General features: G+C 40.7%; 1 protein-coding gene across 1 annotated transcript in view; it reads right to left on the bottom strand.

Moving 5' to 3' along the window:
- TENM3 (teneurin transmembrane protein 3) overlaps nucleotides 1-19,577 on the bottom strand; it is a 2,204,264-nt gene that overhangs the window by 268,924 nt on the left and 1,915,763 nt on the right. The window lies entirely within an intron of this gene.

Below are 19,577 nucleotides of genomic sequence, written 5' to 3'. Positions count from 1 at the left end.
GATCCATCTAAACAAGAGATTAACATTAAATTACTTTAAAACATAGAATCAGAGAAATGTAGGGCTGGAAGGTACCTCGAGGGGTTATCAAGTCAAGTTCCCTGCGCTGAGGCAGGATCTAGACCATCTCTGACAGTTTGTCCAGTCTGTTCTTAAAACTCTCCAATAATGGGGATTCCACAACCTCCTTGGGAAGCCTATCTCAGAGCTTAAGTATGTTAGAATTGTTTTCCCTAATACTTAACCTAAATCTCCCTTTCTGCAGATTAAGTCAATTTCTTCTTGTTCTACCTTCAGTGAACATGTAGAACAATTGATCATTGTCCTCTTTATAACATCCCTTAACATATTTGAAGACTGTTATGTCCCCCACTCAGTCTACTTTTCTCAAGACTTTTCCTCTTACATGAGGTTTTCTAAACCTTTTATCATTTTTATTGCTCTCTTCTGGATTCTCTCCAATTTATCCACATCTTTCCTAAGATGTGGCACCTAGAATTGGACACTGCACTCCATCTGAGGCCTTACCAGAGCAGACTATAGAAGGACAATTACTTCCCACAGCTTACATACAATGCTCTTGTGAATACACCCCAGAATTATACTAGCCTCTTTTGCAACTGCATCACATTGATGACCCATACTCAATTTGCGATCCATTATAGCCCCATATCCTTTTCAGAAGTGCTGCCACCTAGCCAGTTATTCCCCATTTTGTAGTTGATTTTTCCTTCCTAAGTGTTGTATTTTGCACTTATCTTTATTTAATATCATCTTGCTAAATTCAGACCAGTTCTCCAATTTGTGAAGATTGTTTTGAATTCTTATCCTGTCATCCAAAATGCTTGCAATACCTTCCAGTTTAGTATCATCTGCAAATTTTGCACTCCATTATCAAAGTCATTAATGCATGACATTGATGACTCCTATTCAGTTAGCAAAATATTGACTAGTACTGGACCCAGGACTGAGCCCCACAGGACCCTACTAGATACACCCTGCAAGTTTCACGGCGAACCATTGATAACTACTCTTTGAGAACCAGTTGTGCACCCATCTTATAGAAATTTCATCTAAACCACACTGGCCTAGTTTGGTTATGAGAATGTCATGTGAGACTGTATCAAAAGCCTTACTAAAATCAAGATAAATCACGTCTACTGCTTTGTCCCCTTTTCTGTTAGACCACTAACCCTATTAAATAACTTATATACACTTATTCCACAGCTGTTGCATACATGATGAAAAATATTTCCTATTTTAAGCATAAGCCAAATACATCCAGATAAAGACTAGAGTGATATTGATGTATTTGGCACCTAAAAATCCACAGCTGGTAAAAAATGGTTACTTACCCCACAATAACTGTGGGTCTTTGAGATGTAGTAATCATGTGGATGCCAGTGTAGCTATATATGTGCCTTCTGCATGGAGTTTTTTAAACCTCAATGTCTGTTGGGGTTGCACATGCACTCTGAGCCTCTGTGTGCTCCCATGTGAGGGCATAAAGGAAGGAGCAGACCCCCTCCCCCAAGTTCTCTCTCACTTCAAAGCCTGTGGTACCTAAGGGCTCTGAAGAGCAGGAAGAGGACAGAACGAAGAGTAATGGCCTCAAGTTGCAGTGGGGGAGGTTTAGGTTCAATATTAGGGTATACTTTTTCACTACGAGGCTGGTGAAGGACTGGAATGAGTTACCTAGGGAAGTGGTGGAATCTCCTTCCTTAGAGGTTTTTAAGATCAGGCTTGACAAATCCCTGGCTGGGATGATTTAGTTGGGGACTGGTCTTGCTTTGAGCAGTGGGTTGGATCTGATGACCTCCTGAGGTCCCTTCCAACCCTGATATTCTATGATTCTATGAGGGAGGGATCCACACTGACAACATCTCAAAGACCACTATTGTTATAGATTAAGTAACCATTCTTTCTTCTTCAAATATATATTGAGATGGATCCCACTGGAAAGCAGTACCCCCTCAAGACGGTGGGAATATGGAGTTTCAGCTGTATCATATGAACATGGATTTCTATCCCAAACTTGGCATCTGATCTAGCAACTAAGTTCAAGGCATAGTGTTTGGCAAAGGTCAATGGATTACTCCACATTGCTGATTTCTGATAGCGGCACATTTCTGAAGTAGCTGCACCATGTAGCCTGTGCTTGGATGGAGTGAGCCTTGATGTTCGGAAGGAGAAGTACACCAGATAACTGGTAACATACATGATCAATTTCAATATTCTTGGTGAAGAGATGGCTTGACCTTTATAATGCACAATTACAACTAATAATAGAAGTGCGACAGTGTGATCCTGTCAATATAATAAAGCAAACTCCTGGGTACATCCAATGTGTGTAACTTCTTTTCTTTTGGTGCAGAGTGTGGCTTCAGGAAAAAGACAGGCAGTCGACTGTGTTTTGATACATATCTGAGATCAGCTTAGGAATGAACTTCTGGTGAGATTGCATATTGAGAACTTCTTTCACTAGGTACAACCTTCTGGTAGATGTTTGCTTGCTTTGTAAAGTATTTCCTGAACCTGTAATGAGTAGTCTCTGTCTAGTCTGGATGGAGTACCTGGCCCTGAAACTGAGATCAAATCCAGATGGTCTGGAAGCTGGTTTGAGGGCTGAATGGACATCTGCATGAAGTCTGTCATCCAAAACTGTCTTCGTCAATAGGACGCTATTAAAATGATTGGCTTTGCTCTTTTAATCTTGGCAATTACCCTGGAGATCAGGGTAATCAGTGGAAAGGCACAGAGCAGCCTCTGTTCCGTTGCAGAAAGAAGGCATCTGACAATGATTCTAAACTAAGGCCTCCTCTGGAGCCCAAATTCTGACACTCGGTGTTGTTCCTGACATCAAAGAAGTCTAATATGGAGGATCTCCAGTGACAGAATACCAGTCCTATGCCAAACCTGTGTAAGGACCTTTCATGAAGGGCCATAGATTACCTGCTCAGGAAGTTTGTTGCTCCCAAAGGATGAAGGACTATTGGTGTCACTACATTCCAAGTCCAGAATTTGATACCCTCCAGACAGAGGGGAGAAGAGTAGGCACCCTTTTGTTTATGTAGTGCATGGCTGATGTATTATCTGTGAGTTCTGAAGGACAGGTAGAAATGCCCCTTGGCTGGCTCAAGTATGCCCTCATTAATGGGGAGAGCAACCCTGGCTGGGACTGATGCAGTCAAAATGTCAAAGAGTTTCTGGGATTCCTCTTGTATTACTACTCATTTGATATCTAGGTCTGTGATACAAGATAGGAATAACTGAAAGGTCTTAAAATCATCACTTGTGGGGACAGGGGCTAGTGTAACTGCCTCATCAGGCAAAAATGACAATTCTTTCAGTGGACACTGGGGATATTGTTGTCCATCTGCTACCCCCAGCTCCTGAGTGTTCACAGGCAGCCTGATCTCCCCCTCTTCCTGGACATACTTGAGGGCAATCCACTGCAAGATACTCACAATGATAGTCCCCAGTATGGCCAAGGTAGCATGCCATATGGGTATTGATCAAAAGCACGTCAGGTTCCCTTGATGCTGGTGCCATGTGATAGCCCTACGGTATTACAAGGCGGCAGAGGACAGCCATCCCTGCTCATTGCTAGAGGGAAAGCATAATATGGTGATGGTGAGGAAGAAGGGTAAGATTTTTCAAACAGCGATGCCATGGAGCAATGCCTCTGCTCAAGTCCTGGTGCCAGGCACTGCTCCAATACCAACACTGTCCCTGGAGGGGAACTCAATGATTCTATGAGGGCATATCTTGGGCCTGTAATCGGTGTGGTTGTCAGTACTGGTGTCTTCATCTCTGCATCATTTCTGACTAAGTGGCAGACTTGGATGCCTTGCCCTTGGAGGAATGAAGCTTCTTCTCCTCCTTACAGAGCCATATCTCCTGATGTCTGAAGCTAAACTTGGGCTCCACTTGGCTGTCCTTTAGTCCCACCCTTATGTCAGGGTGCCAGTGCAGCTCATAATGATGACATTGTAGGCATTGGGAGAAATGGCATTGAGCTCAATGCCAATGTTGGAGCTGTTGGTGTCAATACTGGTGTGGAGATGTCTGGTGCTAAAGGCAGAGGCAGTTGCTCACAATGTAGCCTGTGCCAATTCTGATAGTGTCTTCTTTCCTGCCTTCCTTTTGCTGGTTGTGCAACGTGGTTGAGAGAGTGCTCATGGATGAAGACTCTTTTGACTGTTCTTTGGAAGTATTAACTTCCTCTAGGTCTGAAGGGGTATACATAGATTGCTCTAGTACAGTGGTTCTCAACCAGGAGTCTAGAGCCCCCGTAGGGGGGCCTTGAGTAGGTTTCACAGGGGCCTCCAAGCAGGGCCAGCATTAGACTCTCTGGGGCCCAGGGCAGGGAGCCGAAGCCCCACTGCATGGGGCTGAAGCCCAGCTTCCTGAGCCCTGCCACCTGGGGCTGAAGCTGGAGCCTGAGCAATGTAGCTTCGTGAGGATCCCTGTGGCATGGGGCCCCAGGCAATTGCCCTGATTGCTACCCCCTAACACCAGCCCCGGCTTTTATATGCAGAAAACTAGCTATTGTGGCACAGGTGGGCTGCAGAGCTTTTATAGCATGTTAGGGGTGGGGTGTCACAAAGAGAAAGGTTGAGAACCTCTGCTCTAATAGATGCAGTTTCAGTCACACATTCCTAGAATTATGACTTCTTGAGCAGAAGGATTTACATGTCAAACATCTATCTGGGACATGGCTGTCCCTCAGAAAGAATAGATTTTGACTATGCCCATCGACCAGACCCATAAGTCTGCTGCAGATCAAGCAGGGTTTAAATCCAGAATGTTTGAAGCTCTTCATGTTGGTCAGTGCACAGCACTTTACCCTGCTATATCAGAAGGTGTACAAGAGTGCATGTCTCTCCTTCTTCCTTCATCCTTTTTTTATGGTGGGGTGCAGTAGTGAAGGTGGAGGGCAAGTGACCACATTTGAGGAGAAGAAAAGGAGATTCTTCACTGAAAAGGTAAATTTTAAACTAGAAAAAATAGCACTGCCATAGTCAGGAAGACTGAACTAGGAGGGTCACAGCCACTTCCCCCTTTAGGCAGCACAAGGAGGCACAAGGTGCATGCATAGTCCCAATATACACTGCTATTCAAAAAAAATCTGAGCTCATGCCCGTAAGATGCATGCCTATCTACAGTGGGATTTATACTGACACACAGTCGAAGAACAAATAGAATCAATTTTGCAAACTCTACTATGTTCTAGAAAAGAAGCATACTGATAATATTCTACATGAAATGAGATACTGAAAAGCTTTTGAATAAAATGTTATCCTGCCTGTAGATGGAGCACTCTGTCTGGAAACCAATTAGCTGTATCACATGTATTATTTAAATTAAAAAATTAGCTTCACCTGCACTGTTATCATATACAAGATGAAAATGCAGTATTAAAATAACAGGGAAAAAATAAGAGGAATTTTTTTCATCCTCAAATTATTTAATCTAATGGCACTCAGCAGTAAAATTACACTGGGTAAATGTACTCCTCATGTTACATTTTAGATTAATAATATATTGTCAATATTAATATCTTGAATTACCTCCTCTTTCTGTTTCCATTTTACATGTTCCTACCATTGTATTGCTTTTTTCACTCCTTTGTTTTTGCTTCGAGACTGAATATAGCAGGTCCCACGATATATCAGATTTCTCAAATTTAGTTTTAACCAGACGCTAAGATCTAATTGGGCGGTTTCCATGGAAGTAAAACTGCTCTGTTCTACCCACAGAACTGTTTGCTTAGCTTTTCCACATGTCATATTTCTCTTTGTGTCTTAACTCTCTAGTGGGAAGCACAATACAATATTATGTAAGAAACTGAATTGTGAGATTAGAACTTGGCCCAAGGGACAATGAACACCTTCTATTGATCTAGTAACTCCATGTCCAGCTCAGAATGGTCAGTCAAACACAGGGTTATTAGCTGTAGAAGTAATGCGGGGGAAGAATGGAAATTTTCAGGGCTCTAAGAGGGAATCACAGGAGGAGTAGGCAACAAGGCATGGACACGAGCTGAAGAGCTATTAAGCCAGCAGTGTCATCAGATTTTCTTGCAATGCATTTATGGCTGACTTTCTGGTACCCTGCGCTGCTGCATATTTTTTGAGAGTGGACTTGATTATGTAAACCTTAATTATCCAAAACACTATTATCTGAAAAAATATGTCGTCCATCAATTACACTGAAAATTTCCTCAGTTAGTCAAATGTATTCAATAGTGCTGTGGCTATGCTAAACTAACCCCCAATGTTCACATGGCTAGGTCAATGGAAGAATGTTTCTGTCAACCTAGCTATTGCCACTTGGGGACGTGAATTATCTGTTGTAACGGAAAAACCCCTTTGAGTGCTGTACGAAGTGTCTACACTTCGGCGCTGTAGGGGCACAGCTACAGCACCCATAGGGCCTTATTCAGACAACAAAGAAGAAAGATACATTGAGATAAACAGCAGGAAAAATCCCCCTCACAATCCCCCAAACAATTATTTTTGTCCAAGTGCTGCCAGCAAATTAATCAAAACTTTTTGTGCTAATAAGGAAATAGTATCTTTCCCCCACCTTTCCTCACCCAGTCACACCTCAACTTTAGACTGTCCATCTGATCTTTCAGTGGGTTATTGACTGGCCTCTGGAAATTCTGATGACATTCCTATAGAAGATTTCCCAGCAGCTAATAAAACTACTATTTGGTACTTGAACTTTCCTACTAAACAGGGATCAAACATTCACATAATCAAACTAGGATAAGTATTAAGCAATTTTTGCACAGACCTCTATATAGGGACTAATATTATTTAATATTAATTAATAACCTGGAAGATGTAATTACATAATTTGTTAATATCATCATATTTGGAGGTATATAACTTTCAAAGGCTTCTAAATAATGTAGATACTTTTGAACATTTTACCCTAAGCAAAACTACAGAAAAATCTGCAGTGTTTGGAAAACTGAGTTAAGGCCAGTGGGGACTGATTCAATATAGCAGAAAGAAAATAAACTTGGAGTGGAAATAATACTTGCCCCTTCCCACTTCCAACTTCCAACCAAAAAAGAAATAAAACCCAGAAGAAAGCTGACTAGATGAAGAGCATTAATGCAGAAATATACCTGGAGGTGATAATGGATAAATTAAACACACGCAGAATGTACTTCTGTTGCAAAAAATAGTGCTGTGTTCAGTTTTGGGCTCCACAATAGAGAAGGGACTTTGGTAAACTGAAGAGACTGAAAAGGTCTGCAAAAATCTGCAATCCTAATTAATGATAAGTTATCAAAGTGGCAGTAGAGGCCATGTCCCAGATGGAAAAGCTGAAAGAAATTAACAGGGTAAGAAAAACTTATCAAACAGGTGGCAAAGGGAAGACAGTGTAATTGTCTATAATCATTTGACATGTAGTAATGGAAAAGATAAGGAAGTACTAGTCATAATGCAAAAGCAGTGACTGTGGGTAACACTTTCAAAAGCATCTACGTAATTTAGGAGCCCAAATCCATTTTCAAAAGTGGTTTAGGCTATAAGGATCCTAAGTCCCATTGGCTTTCAATGAGACATAGGCTCCAAATGCCTACATCACTTTTGAAAATGGGACTCAGGCTCCTAAGTCATTAGCTTTTCAAAATTTTGCCCCACAACTTAAATTAAATACAAGATGCATATGGTACTGGGGGAAAATCCTGAACTTATCACTCACACAATAGAACCACCACCTAGTACAGGTGTGCCCCACCAGGCTCTACACATGCAGCACTAGCACCTTGCAAGGGGCCTAGGGTCAAAACTAACTCACATAAAATGGATCAGAATTGAGTTACTCTCATATTTAACATGAAGATTCCATATCCAGACCTACAATGCTCCATCTTGAACCAAATCACCAGGGGACAGTAAAGAACTCCATGGGCTAACCCAACACAGAGAATCAATGAGGCTCTTAAAGGTTTATTGATAAAAGAAATGTATTATAACAAAGAAAAACACTGACTCCAAGGAATTACTCAGCTTTCATCTTCGATCTGTTATCAGTCACATGCTAGCAAAGCACTTTGCTTCAAGTTGGAACAGTGCATACATGAATTACAACGGTATGATTACCAGATGTATTTCAGAAAAAAACAATATTGAACATGTTAGAAACACTATGTTTAAGAGAAAATAAGATTGAAAAAAAGTAAGGGAGAGGAACCCCTGCTGTTGTGTGTGTATGAAGGGTTTGCTTAGAAGTTCCCTATCTAGCCCTAAAATCTATGCACCTATGAACTTTTTGTATCATAAATGACCTTTAGCACAGCATATTGTGCTAAAAATGTGACATTAAAAAAGTACATAAAACTCCTGTTTTACTTCAAATTTTATTTACATTACTTACATTATTACATTTATTTTATTTACATTCCAAAAATTTTTCTTTTCTTTTCTTTTTTGAGGGGTGGAGGCAGGAGACTTTTCAGGTTCATGCAATACAGAGACTAAAGATCTTCCTAAATTTACTAAATTCCTGTTGACAGAGATTCATCATAAAAAGATCATTTGTTCTATATGTAATAAATGGGCTGAATAAAACTTTTGGAACAAAAACTATTAGTAATCCACATGAAGTGAAATGTAGTTCTTAATTATGCACTCAGATCCATTACTATTTTGCTAGTTTTTTCACTGGTTATAAAAATGAATGTCCATTATTCTGATCTCACCTATCATGCATAAATCCCATATATAATGCACATATACAACTGATAGTACTAAGAGCAATATATGTGGGGGGAGGATCTCAGAACCCAGACTCCAGCTTAAGCCTGAACATCTACACAGCTACTTTTAGCCCCTCAGCACAAGCCCTGTGAGTCCCAGTATGTTGACCCAGGTGCTGAAACTTGCTGCCATGAGGTTGTTGGGGTTTTTTGCGGGGTGGGAGTTGTTTGTTTGTTTTGCTGTATAGACATACTCTGAAATTCTATACCTTGGTGGAGTACCCTGTAACCTTATTTATACCTATATTCCTTATTTATATATAATTGTGATATTGCATATCTGAGGTATCAGGAGAAAGGTTATGATCCACCGAAAATCACTGTCCTTTCTAAATATGTATATTGTTAGTGTATATGAAGTCATGAGATTGTGTTCTGTGGTTGTCAGTAAAACACGCTGTAAGTTGGGGAATCGGCTAGATATTAGCGCCACAGAGACAACAGCAAGGAAAGTAACCAACGCCCGGACGGGCGTCAAACAACCATCAATAGGCATTGTCCAGCAAGGTGGTTACAATTCAATGACTCACCTGCATAAGGCCACACCAGGGGAATTGCTCAACGTTGCCTGGGGACTCAGCAATGCCAACTAGACATGCTTGGACCTGTGTTCTCCAAGTACATGGATTAAGGGTATAAAACAGAACACAGTGGCCTAATGCTGGGCCTTTTTCTTTCCCCCACCTACGCTGCAAGGAGGAAGGACACTCAGAAGACTGAAGACTCCAACAGAGGAGACTGGCCCAGGTTTCAAGGGTGAAACCTTTGTACAATGAACTGCAATATCCAGTGGGGTGAGAAAAACTGCTTAATCTAGACCAGAGGCGGGCAAACTTTTTGACCTGAGGGGCACATCGGATTGCTGAAATTATATGGAGGGCGGGTTAGGGGAGACTGTGCCTCCTGACAGCCAGGTGTGGCCCCAGCCCCTTATCTGACCCTCCCTGCTTCTTGCCCCCGACGCACCCCCCCCAGGACTCCTGCCCATCCACCACCCCCGCTCTCTGTCCCCTGATGCCCCGCAACCTCATCCAACCCCTCCTCTCATTCCTGACTGCCCCCCCCGGACCTCTGTCCCCATTCAACCCCCCTGTTCCCCACCTTCTGACCACCCTGACCCCATCCACATCCCCACCCCTGACCACCACCCCGAACTCCTCTGCCCTCTATCCAATCCCCCCTGCTCCCTGCCCCCTTACCGCACTGCCTGGAGCACCAGTGGCTGGCGGCGTTACAGCTGTGCCACCTAGAGCACCAGAACAGGCAGCCGTGCCGCCCAGCTGGAGCCAGCCATGCCACCACGCAGCACAGAGCACCAGGTCAGGCTGTGGCTCTACAGCTGCACTGTCCGAGAAGAGCTCGCAGCCCCGCCACCCAGAGCATTGCGCCAGCAGCGCAGTGAACTGAGGTTGTGGGGGAGGGAGGAACAGCAGGGGAGGAGCCGGGAGCTAGCCTCCCGGACCAGGAGCTTAGGGGCCGGGCAGGAGGGTCCTGCAGTTTTCCCACCTCTGATCTAGATGTTGCCCAGTCTAATAGGGTTGAGAGTTTAGACTGCATGCTTATATTTTATTTTATTTTGGTAACCACTCTGACTTTTTGCCTGTCACATAATAACTTAAAATCTATCATTTGTAATCAATATCAGTGAGTTTGCCTGAAGTATGTGGTAAATCTGTTCAGGTTTACAAAGGCTAGTGTATATCCACTTTCCACTGATGAAGTGGTGAACCAATTAATAAATTTGCATTGCTCGTCTTGAGCCATGCAAGACAGTATATTCCTGAGGTACAAGGCTGGGAGTTTGGCTGGTGCTTTTCTCTGTGTGATTCACGAGTGGCTCTGGGAGCATTCATGCAATCTAGTTGTGTGTGGAGCTCCACATGCAGTTATGCTGAGTGATAACAGCGCCTGGAGGGGTTTGCTGCTTGTCACTAGCAAAGCTTTGAGAGAGACATCCCAGGCTGGAGAGATAAGGGGGCACAACAGTCCCAGGTTTCACCCCAGGGATCCCATCACACATACCCTTAGAGGTTAATCTTACTCATGTTGAAGTCAACAGAAAAGTACCTTTTGACTTCAAGGACAGTAAGACCGGGCCACTGAACTATAACTTATGTAAGCGGAGACAGAGAAATCCTGTGTCCCCACTGAAGTCAATGGGAATTTTGCTATTGGCTTCAATGTGGCCAGGATTTCACCCTTATTTTTAATGGTATTAATATGCAATGCATACCTATGACACACACACACACTCTCTCTCTCTCTCTCTGTGTGTATGTGTGTGTGTATATATATATATATATATATAATGTATGTATGTATATAACAAATACATTTCTATTAACACACACGTATATACAACACATATATATATAGACATACACTAGTTTATTGTTACTCTGGTCAAATGGAGTAACCTCATCACAATAGAGAGGCCAGATAGGATTTTTTTAAAAAAGGTAATAGGATCTTACAAAGCTAGGATCAGACAGCCAGTGGTTTGCGAGAGTAAGAATTAATGTTTCTTTTAGATAAATTAATCAGAAACAAGAACACTTTCACTTACGCAGAAGAGAGTTTCAGGCTTACAGAATGCAATCTGTTCCATGACTTCCCAGCATGCTGAAGCTGTAAGTACACTTCAGCTAATAAAGCATCTATATTGTACTTAAAAAGTTTACTGACTACACTCCCAAAATTCTAATTTCCTATTGTAGATGTATTGCATGCAGCTTAGCTTAATGAAAATGGGTAGGTAATATGTTATAACACAAAATTACCAGATTTTAGATGTTTTCATTACTTCATATAACATGCTAAGTTTGTAATAAGTGACTTTTAATTATAAATCCATTTTATATTATAGACCCCATATATACTATCCAGCCTGTATGATTTGGCATTGGCATTTATATCTCTGCTGGATACTTCAGCCTTCTGCAGTCATCCTGTGGTGACAGTTATCTCTTAATTAAAACTCTACATGAAAATAGCACTACTGAAAAGTACATACAAAGAATGATTATTCATTCCTTTTTTATCTATGGCTTTAATACTAGAAGTAACCATTGTAGTTAGTGGGAAGCACCTCCCCAAGGAAAAATAAGCATAACCAATTCCTTATACTTATAAAAGAAAGATAAAATAGTATAGATTTTCCTATAGTCATCTCATCTCGCTGAAAATAATGATGTGCCACATGTCCCTTTAAGAATACTCTCAGATATGTAAGACTGTCTATGACGAGAACCACAGGGTTTTTTTTTTTTTTTAACATAAGTTATGATGATCCTTGAATTGGGAAGTGAATTTTCCAAGTTTCAGATCCTTCTCGGTGTTAATGAACTGTCACTACAACTTAGATGCAAATCTGAAATAAATATGACATCTAACTTTAACAAGCTTCTATGCAAGGCTATTATTTCTAAACGGAAGAGGTGCATTACTTTGACATGTATTTGAACTTACAAAGTTGCAGTTTCTTCTGTGGAAGATGGAAGCTGAAACTTTGTAAAAATTATAATGGAGTGGATTCATTTGAAAATAAAGAACAACTAGTTCCTCAGAAGGGGATAGAAATGCTGATATATTTTTTTTTTACTATATTTCTCTTTCTCAAGTTTTTTTTATAATAATCACAAATTCTACAACCAATATTGACTTGTAAAAAAATGAGAAATGTATAAAGAAAAATTTATTATGCACACAACTTCGCACTCATTTCTGAAATAAGGGCTTTGTGTTTGGGGGTATTTTTGGTGGTTTTAAAAATGTTAACAGCTGTTGCTCAGCAGACTGCTAAGGGCCCAATCCTACAGACTTTATTCAGACAACCCTTTTCCCTGCCTTAAATAGGAGTTTTGCCTGTAAAGAGTTTGCAGGATCTGAGCCTTAACTGATAGTTAGTCAGAGCAATTTAATGCACCACAATCAATGGCCACATTTTGAAAAATGCTAGTATGCATGACATAGCACTCTGTGGCAGTCAAGGCCTGCACAGTGGGACAGAAACTCGGCATGAGTCCGAAGTTAAACAAAGAAAAATATCTCTGGTGTTTGAGATTTATAGACAGATTTTATTTCTGGTGCAACCAAAAGAAAATAGACATGCAAAATCTCTAGCCACATCCCTTCATGCAGCTGAATTATCTTTAAGAACCAGAACAATATTAATACGGCAGCTCTTGTGTCTTTGGAACTCCCTGTCCTGGATTCTTCCAAACAAGTAGCCCCCAACTGTTTCTTTGTTGAAAGAAAGCCCTGCTCCTTTTTAAGGCTCCAAGCCTAATTATGCTCAGCTGCTCTTCATTAACCCCAGGCAGACAGAAGGAACAGGAGCTTCCCCCAGTTACCCTGAGGGAGGTGCTTATTTCAGAAAAGCCCATTCAGAACCCCTGCTGGGATTTAAGCCCCAACATCACTGTCTGGCTTGTCAGAGGTTTCTCCTAGGAGTACTGTACAACTGGAGTGGCGCGAATCATATCTGTAGACAGCCTTTCATGGGCACCAAAGGACCTGTCCCTTTAATCACACACTTCCAGCTCCATCGAACCCAAACACCATTCACAATACACTTCTGGTCCATGAACATGGGCAGTAATTGTACTAAAATTAGAATTCTATTGAATATCTAGGTGCATATATAAGTGCATATCTGAGGCATGTGAAACGCACTGAAAGCTTGAGGCTCAATCATGAGCCCACCTTCACACCTGTGCAGGAAGGAAGGTGTGTAAGGAGCCCCCTTACTCTCCAAAGCAAGCTACTTGCATCACTGGATCCTGCACAGGATGAGTGCAGGTGAGTGGGCAGCAGGCAGAGCCTTTGCATACTCCCAATGCACCAGCCCACACACCGGAGCAGGAGGAGTAAATGAAAGCAGATTCTCTGACAGCTTGTCTACATGGGGAACTTTAGGAAAGTTAAGATGCATCAACTAAAGTGAAGTGAAATTAATGAGCATAATTTAAATCACATTAAAACCTTGTGTGGATGATCTCAATCAGAAGGAAAGTGGCCTTAATTTGCTGAAGTTTAGGCCCAGTCTACTCTTAAAAGTTATGGTGGCATGACTACCTGGGTCAGGGTTGTGGAAAAAAAAAAAAACCTTGATCGACACAGCTATGCCCACAAAACCCCCAGTGTAGATGTAGCTATGTCAACTGAAGAGGTCTTATCTCGATGTAGCTAAGACCATTCGGGGAGGTGGTACTCCCATACTGACAGAAAAATTCCTTCTGTAAGTGAATGCTGTGTCTACAGTAGGGGGCATGCTGATGCAGTTCTGACTTCACAGCATAACATTGACCTTGCAGCTTTAGTTGATTTATCTTAACTTTGAATGATAATCTGAACCCTGATTTTCAACTAGAGCTGCACAGCTATCTTACTCAGGCTGGACTGTAGGATTATAATCCAGCTCTTGCTAAATATCCTTGATACTGTTTATAAAGTAAAGAAAAAAAAATCATGTCCTGGAAATGTAACTGACAAGTATACTGGAGATGGTAGCATAAACTGTGGCTAGGTTTTACAAGGATATTTATAAATCGATTCTCTAAACAGATTTGAGACATTCCCTCTGTGATGTGACGGATAAGTCTGTTAAGTGTTACCACCTTCAATCTTGACCTGTAGTAGTCCTGAGGTTTGCAAACTACTTGGGCTCTGCCATTTTTTTTTTCAGGATAATTCATATTGGCTAATGTCCCAAAAAGTGATTTGAGAGGAAATGCTTCTTTAATCTCTAGATCCATGAAAAGTGATATTTTTATTAGCACAAATTTAGGATGGAGTGCTCCTGTCCCATATCTGTTTCATCAGTTTTCAGGCATAACCCTATATTAGCCTATGTACCTGGAAATTTCTAAGATACTAGAAATTAGAGCTAAGTTAGGTCTGGTTTGGAAGCTGACAGGAAAATCTTTTCCAAGTATTTTTTAAATTCTACTTTTCACTTCCAGTACCTAGAGACCCCTCCTTTTTGCCTCTGCTTAAAAAAACAAAACCTGTTGGGAATGACTCACAAGACTCTCCGTTTCCAGAATCAGATAATTTCCCTCCTCCCAGGAGAAGAAATCTGAGGAGGAGCCAGAAAAAAATGCTAACAATATACGTCTTTAATTTATTTTTTCTTTTCCTACTTAACTCTAAAGGAGGAGAAGTACCAACATTCACAGTAGGAATGCTGCTTTATTCTTTGATTTTTATATCATTGTGATGGCAATCTTCAAGTCTTTTATTTAAAAGAGAATAATCTCATGCAGCAAAGCTCCTTAGAAACCTCTATATGATGTCAGACTGGCTAAATTTGCAGGCTATGAACACTAAGTTAAATCTGCAGGAATTGTGCTTGTTTTCTTGCAAAGAGACAAGACAATGTAAAAAAGTGTTCTAAAGAAGCCACCAAATATTCTGACCCAGCAATAACTATTGAAAACATGCTGCAAAAATTCCTTACCAGTTTTTATGGCTGTTTTTCACCCTTTCCCTATCTGCAGGGATGATGTGTGAAACGCAGCCCAGGGGGAAGACAAATAAGGAGCTTTTAAACCACCTTTGCACCCTCACTAGTCTCTGCTGCTCCAGGGGCTACAGCAGACCTCGGTGTAATTTAGGGTACATCCATACTACCTGCCCGGATCGGCGGGTACCAATCGACTTCTCGGAGTTCGATATATCGCGTCTCATCTAGACGCGATATATCAAACTCCGAACGTGCTCCCGTCGACTCCGGAACTCCACCACCATGAACGGCGGTGGCGGAGTCGACGGGGGAGCCACAGACGTCGATCCCGCGCCGTGAGGACGGGTAAGTAGTTTGAACTAAGGTAGTTCGACTTCAGCTACGCTATTCGCGTAGCTGAAATTGCGTACCTTAGTTCGACCCCCGTCCCCAGTGTAGACCAGGCCTTAGATAGGCCTCCGGGATATCTAAGGCTCTGGCTACCCTAGAGCGCTTACTGCAGTGCAACTGCACAGATGCAGCTGCACTGCTGTAAGGGCGCTACTGTAGCCGTTCTAAGCTGACCGGAGAGAGCTCTCCCGTTGATTTAATTAATCCACCTCCAATGAGTAGCGGAAGCTCTCCCGACGACATAGCACTGTTCACACCGGCACTTAGGTCGGTGTAACTTATGTCACTCAGGAGCTTGGCTTATTCATACCCTTGAGTGACATAAATGGTAGTGTAGACATAGTCTAAATTATGGCTTTACTGGCTGCAATATTGCTGTTGTCCTACTCCAGACGGGGGTGTCTTACTGTCAAGCAAGCTCCCTACCCCCAGAGTCATTGGGAGGCTGCCTTCTGGCTTTTCTCTACAATGCCTGAACCAGAGGACTTTTTCACTAGATGGTTAGGGATTTAGAGCCATTTAGTCAGCGCAAAGGGACCAGAGCACGGATGAGGATCTCACCCTCTCCCCTAGGGTCATTTTCTGATTATGACCAACTTGTACCTTTGGGTTGCAGCAACTGAACAATACGCAGCAAAAGTATACAACCAGTTTAATAGAGGTAGTGAAGAATACAATTTCCAATATTTATCATTACTTGTTTGCTTTATAAGCACTGACATTACGTTTGGCTCTTTACAGGGCATGGTCTCTGCCCCAAGGGATTTACAACTGCTGTCATAAACACTGAAATTGTAGGCGGAATTAAGGTAGGCAAACTGTAGTTACCCAAGTTAAATTGTGGCAAGAAGCCTAAAGAGAACTCCACTACTCTTACCAAAAATGCCATGGGATCTTTAATGACCACAAATGGTTTATTAACCTTTTACCAGCTACCATATACTGTTCACAGATGGACCCTCCCACATAAGCTAACTCACAAGACTCTCCGTTTCCAGAATCAGATAATTTCTTATGCTATGGTCCAGAGAGCTGGCTTGGTCAAAGACTTCCCTGTACCATACCCCCCAAATAATAAATAAAAGCCTCCAATAGTTACAATTTAATGGACATTATAGCCCTCAGGAAATCACATCCACAATTAATCATAAAGAAGAAAAAAAGCAGTGTCACTAATGAAGCACTAAGAGGGTGTAATTCTGAAAAATGCAGACAAACTTCATGAAGGAAACAGTTAGTGTTTCTGGTACATATGGGTGGGGATATGTTTCAGATTTAACTTTATTTTTAGAATCTTAGCGCTTAATCTCTTGATTTTCAAAGGCCCTCTTGACTTTCAAAGGCCCTTCCCTATCCCTTCTCCTTCCCCCTTCGGTATTCCCGCTCCCCCAAAAAAACAACAAACCAACAAGTGATCTTATGAGCTCTCTTTTCTTTAATGGTATAATATATTTCCAAACAACTGTATATTAACAAAGTTGTTTGAGGGGGAATTAGAGAATTAACAGAAAATTATTAACTGTTGTGTCACATAGCAGCATCCTTATGAGCAACAGAACGCTTACTAGACACTGATGTCTCGTTATATCTAGCATGTAATTTATTTCTCTGCTGCAACACAGCCTTATCAGCTTTGCCCATGTAGAGAAAGTGCTCCTATCTATGAAACAAAATACAGCACTTCAGGCCGGAATCTGGAATGTGTAAATGAAAGTCCACAACATGATCACCAAGGCAGGCTTACCACTGAATCAGCAGAGAAAGCAGCAACATTTAAGCAGACTGGAGGTGATCTTTTAGGGTCAGATTTAAAAAAAAAAAAAGCACAGTTCTCTTTAGGTATCATTAAGCTAACTCAGAGCAATAGAAGCTAGTGGGTGCTGAACATCTTTGACAATCTGGCTTCTTTGTTTAGGAGTTAAACACTTAAAATCTGGCTTTTTGGTTTTCTTCTGAACACTAAGATTATGGTGAACAGACTATTTTCAGTTGTGAGGAAATTCCTACTGTACCGCTAGTGCACTATGCAGTTACACATTTAAAAAAAAAAAAAAGGGGAAAAAACCTCCATTCCACTGTAGGTAATTATGCAACTTACAACGGAAAACATTTTGACTGAGTATGAAACCTATGATTGCTTTTAATTTTGTAAACTGTTTTTTATTCCAACTCAGACTTCACAGTACCTCACTAAGACCTAACAACATGTGAAATTTGAAGTTTTAAAGTTCAGATGGTTTTGAGTTATCCATTTACATGAAAAAAGAATAAGAATGCAGATTTAATATTTCTTTTAAAAATGGAACAAAGTCCCCCACTTTTTTACCCAATTCAAAAAAGGCTAAATGGAGTTTCAAAAACATCTCTTTGGCCTTAGACCACACATGAAAAATTTCAGGCGAGAAGAATTTCAGAAAGTTATGATCTAGTGAACAAAAAGGGTCATAATGAAAGTTCCTTGCACTGTTAACTACAAACTCCTGTAACAATAAAACAGTCATCTTTAATTCTTTGCCAACCTGACCACTTTAGAGTAATTAAAAAAAAGCCACACCAATTACTCTTAAAAGGTCTAATCTAAAAAGGAAAGTGCACAAGAGACTGGGCCCAGGACAAATTTTAGCCTCCATGCATGCAAAAACAAATAATCAAACAATTCCCTAAAAGAGAAAATTATCATTCATGCATTTCTGAAACCAAGGGTAACAAACCCTCTTATATTACAACTTCCAAAATACTGAACTTGTGTTCAAAGATGAGAGAAATGCCAACTAGCCATCCAAATCTATCAAGAGACAGGTTTTCCATCTGTTTGAAAAACCATGAAAGCACAATCCCATTTGACTACTCTACAAATTCAAAGGCAACCACTCTTAATCTAAATTGTTGAAGCCATCCTTTATGAGCTGTGGGTTCCTGAAAAAAATATTTATTATTATTATTAGCATTATACTTTCAAGATGCAGCTCTCAATACCTGTTAAAACCTACCAGATAACAATTACTACACAAAAAGGTTTGGAACCACTATACTATAAAAGTAAAAATTGCTCATATACTTTATTACACATGATCTCCAAGATTATCCCCTTCCCCAAATCATCCTTCATAAATCTCCATGGCCAAAGAGTCTACCATGAGTGCACATTGATAAGAAACAATAAGTAAACTTCTTATTCTGTTCCCCTCTTCCTCTGTAAAATATACTTTCAGTTTTAACAGCTTCTTAGACAAGATTACATTACATTAATACCCATATGATTTACACAAAGATCTAATGCAATCATGGATTATGAGAGAGTGACCCTTAAAAAAGTTAGCTAAAGGCCTGATTCTGCCTACCTACATGGATACAGGCACAAAAGAACCGATTTTATGAGATATACTCAGTTTCTTTGTGCTACGCTACGGTGTAAGATCGAGCAGGAATACTTAGAGGAAGGCCAATCAGATTATTTCTCAAAGAAGCAGATCATATAAAATGTATGATACCAACTAACAGAAGTAAGGAAATGCAGAGCTGAAAATTACTATCTTTAATTCATCCTTTTGTGCTCTGGTATTTCATGGGTCTAAAAACATCATATGGTATCCATCTTGGTTCATATACAGTTCCTCTCACTGTCATGAGTATTTGATCTAATTGTGTGTATTATAAGGTCTGTAATATAAAAAAGGAGAGATGAAGTAGCAGTTTTAACTCTATATTTCCTTGTTTTTGTTTGGTTATACAAGACTCATCCTTTTCTTTAGCTTGTGTATTTATAATTTTGATGGAATGGTTGTCTAAATAATTGTTACAAACTTAAAATAAAATCTTTTCAAATATACCATTTCAAGTGGATATCACCAGGTATGTCAAGTTTTACTCAGAATTTTGAATACTGCATTAGAAACAACTCACTGAATAACTTTTATGTCAAATCCTTGCAAGCGG

This window comes from Mauremys reevesii, linkage group 5, assembly GCF_016161935.1.
Source record: "Mauremys reevesii isolate NIE-2019 linkage group 5, ASM1616193v1, whole genome shotgun sequence".
Lineage (NCBI taxonomy): Eukaryota > Metazoa > Chordata > Testudines > Geoemydidae > Mauremys > Mauremys reevesii.
This window is presented reverse-complemented; position numbering and strand designations above follow the sequence as displayed.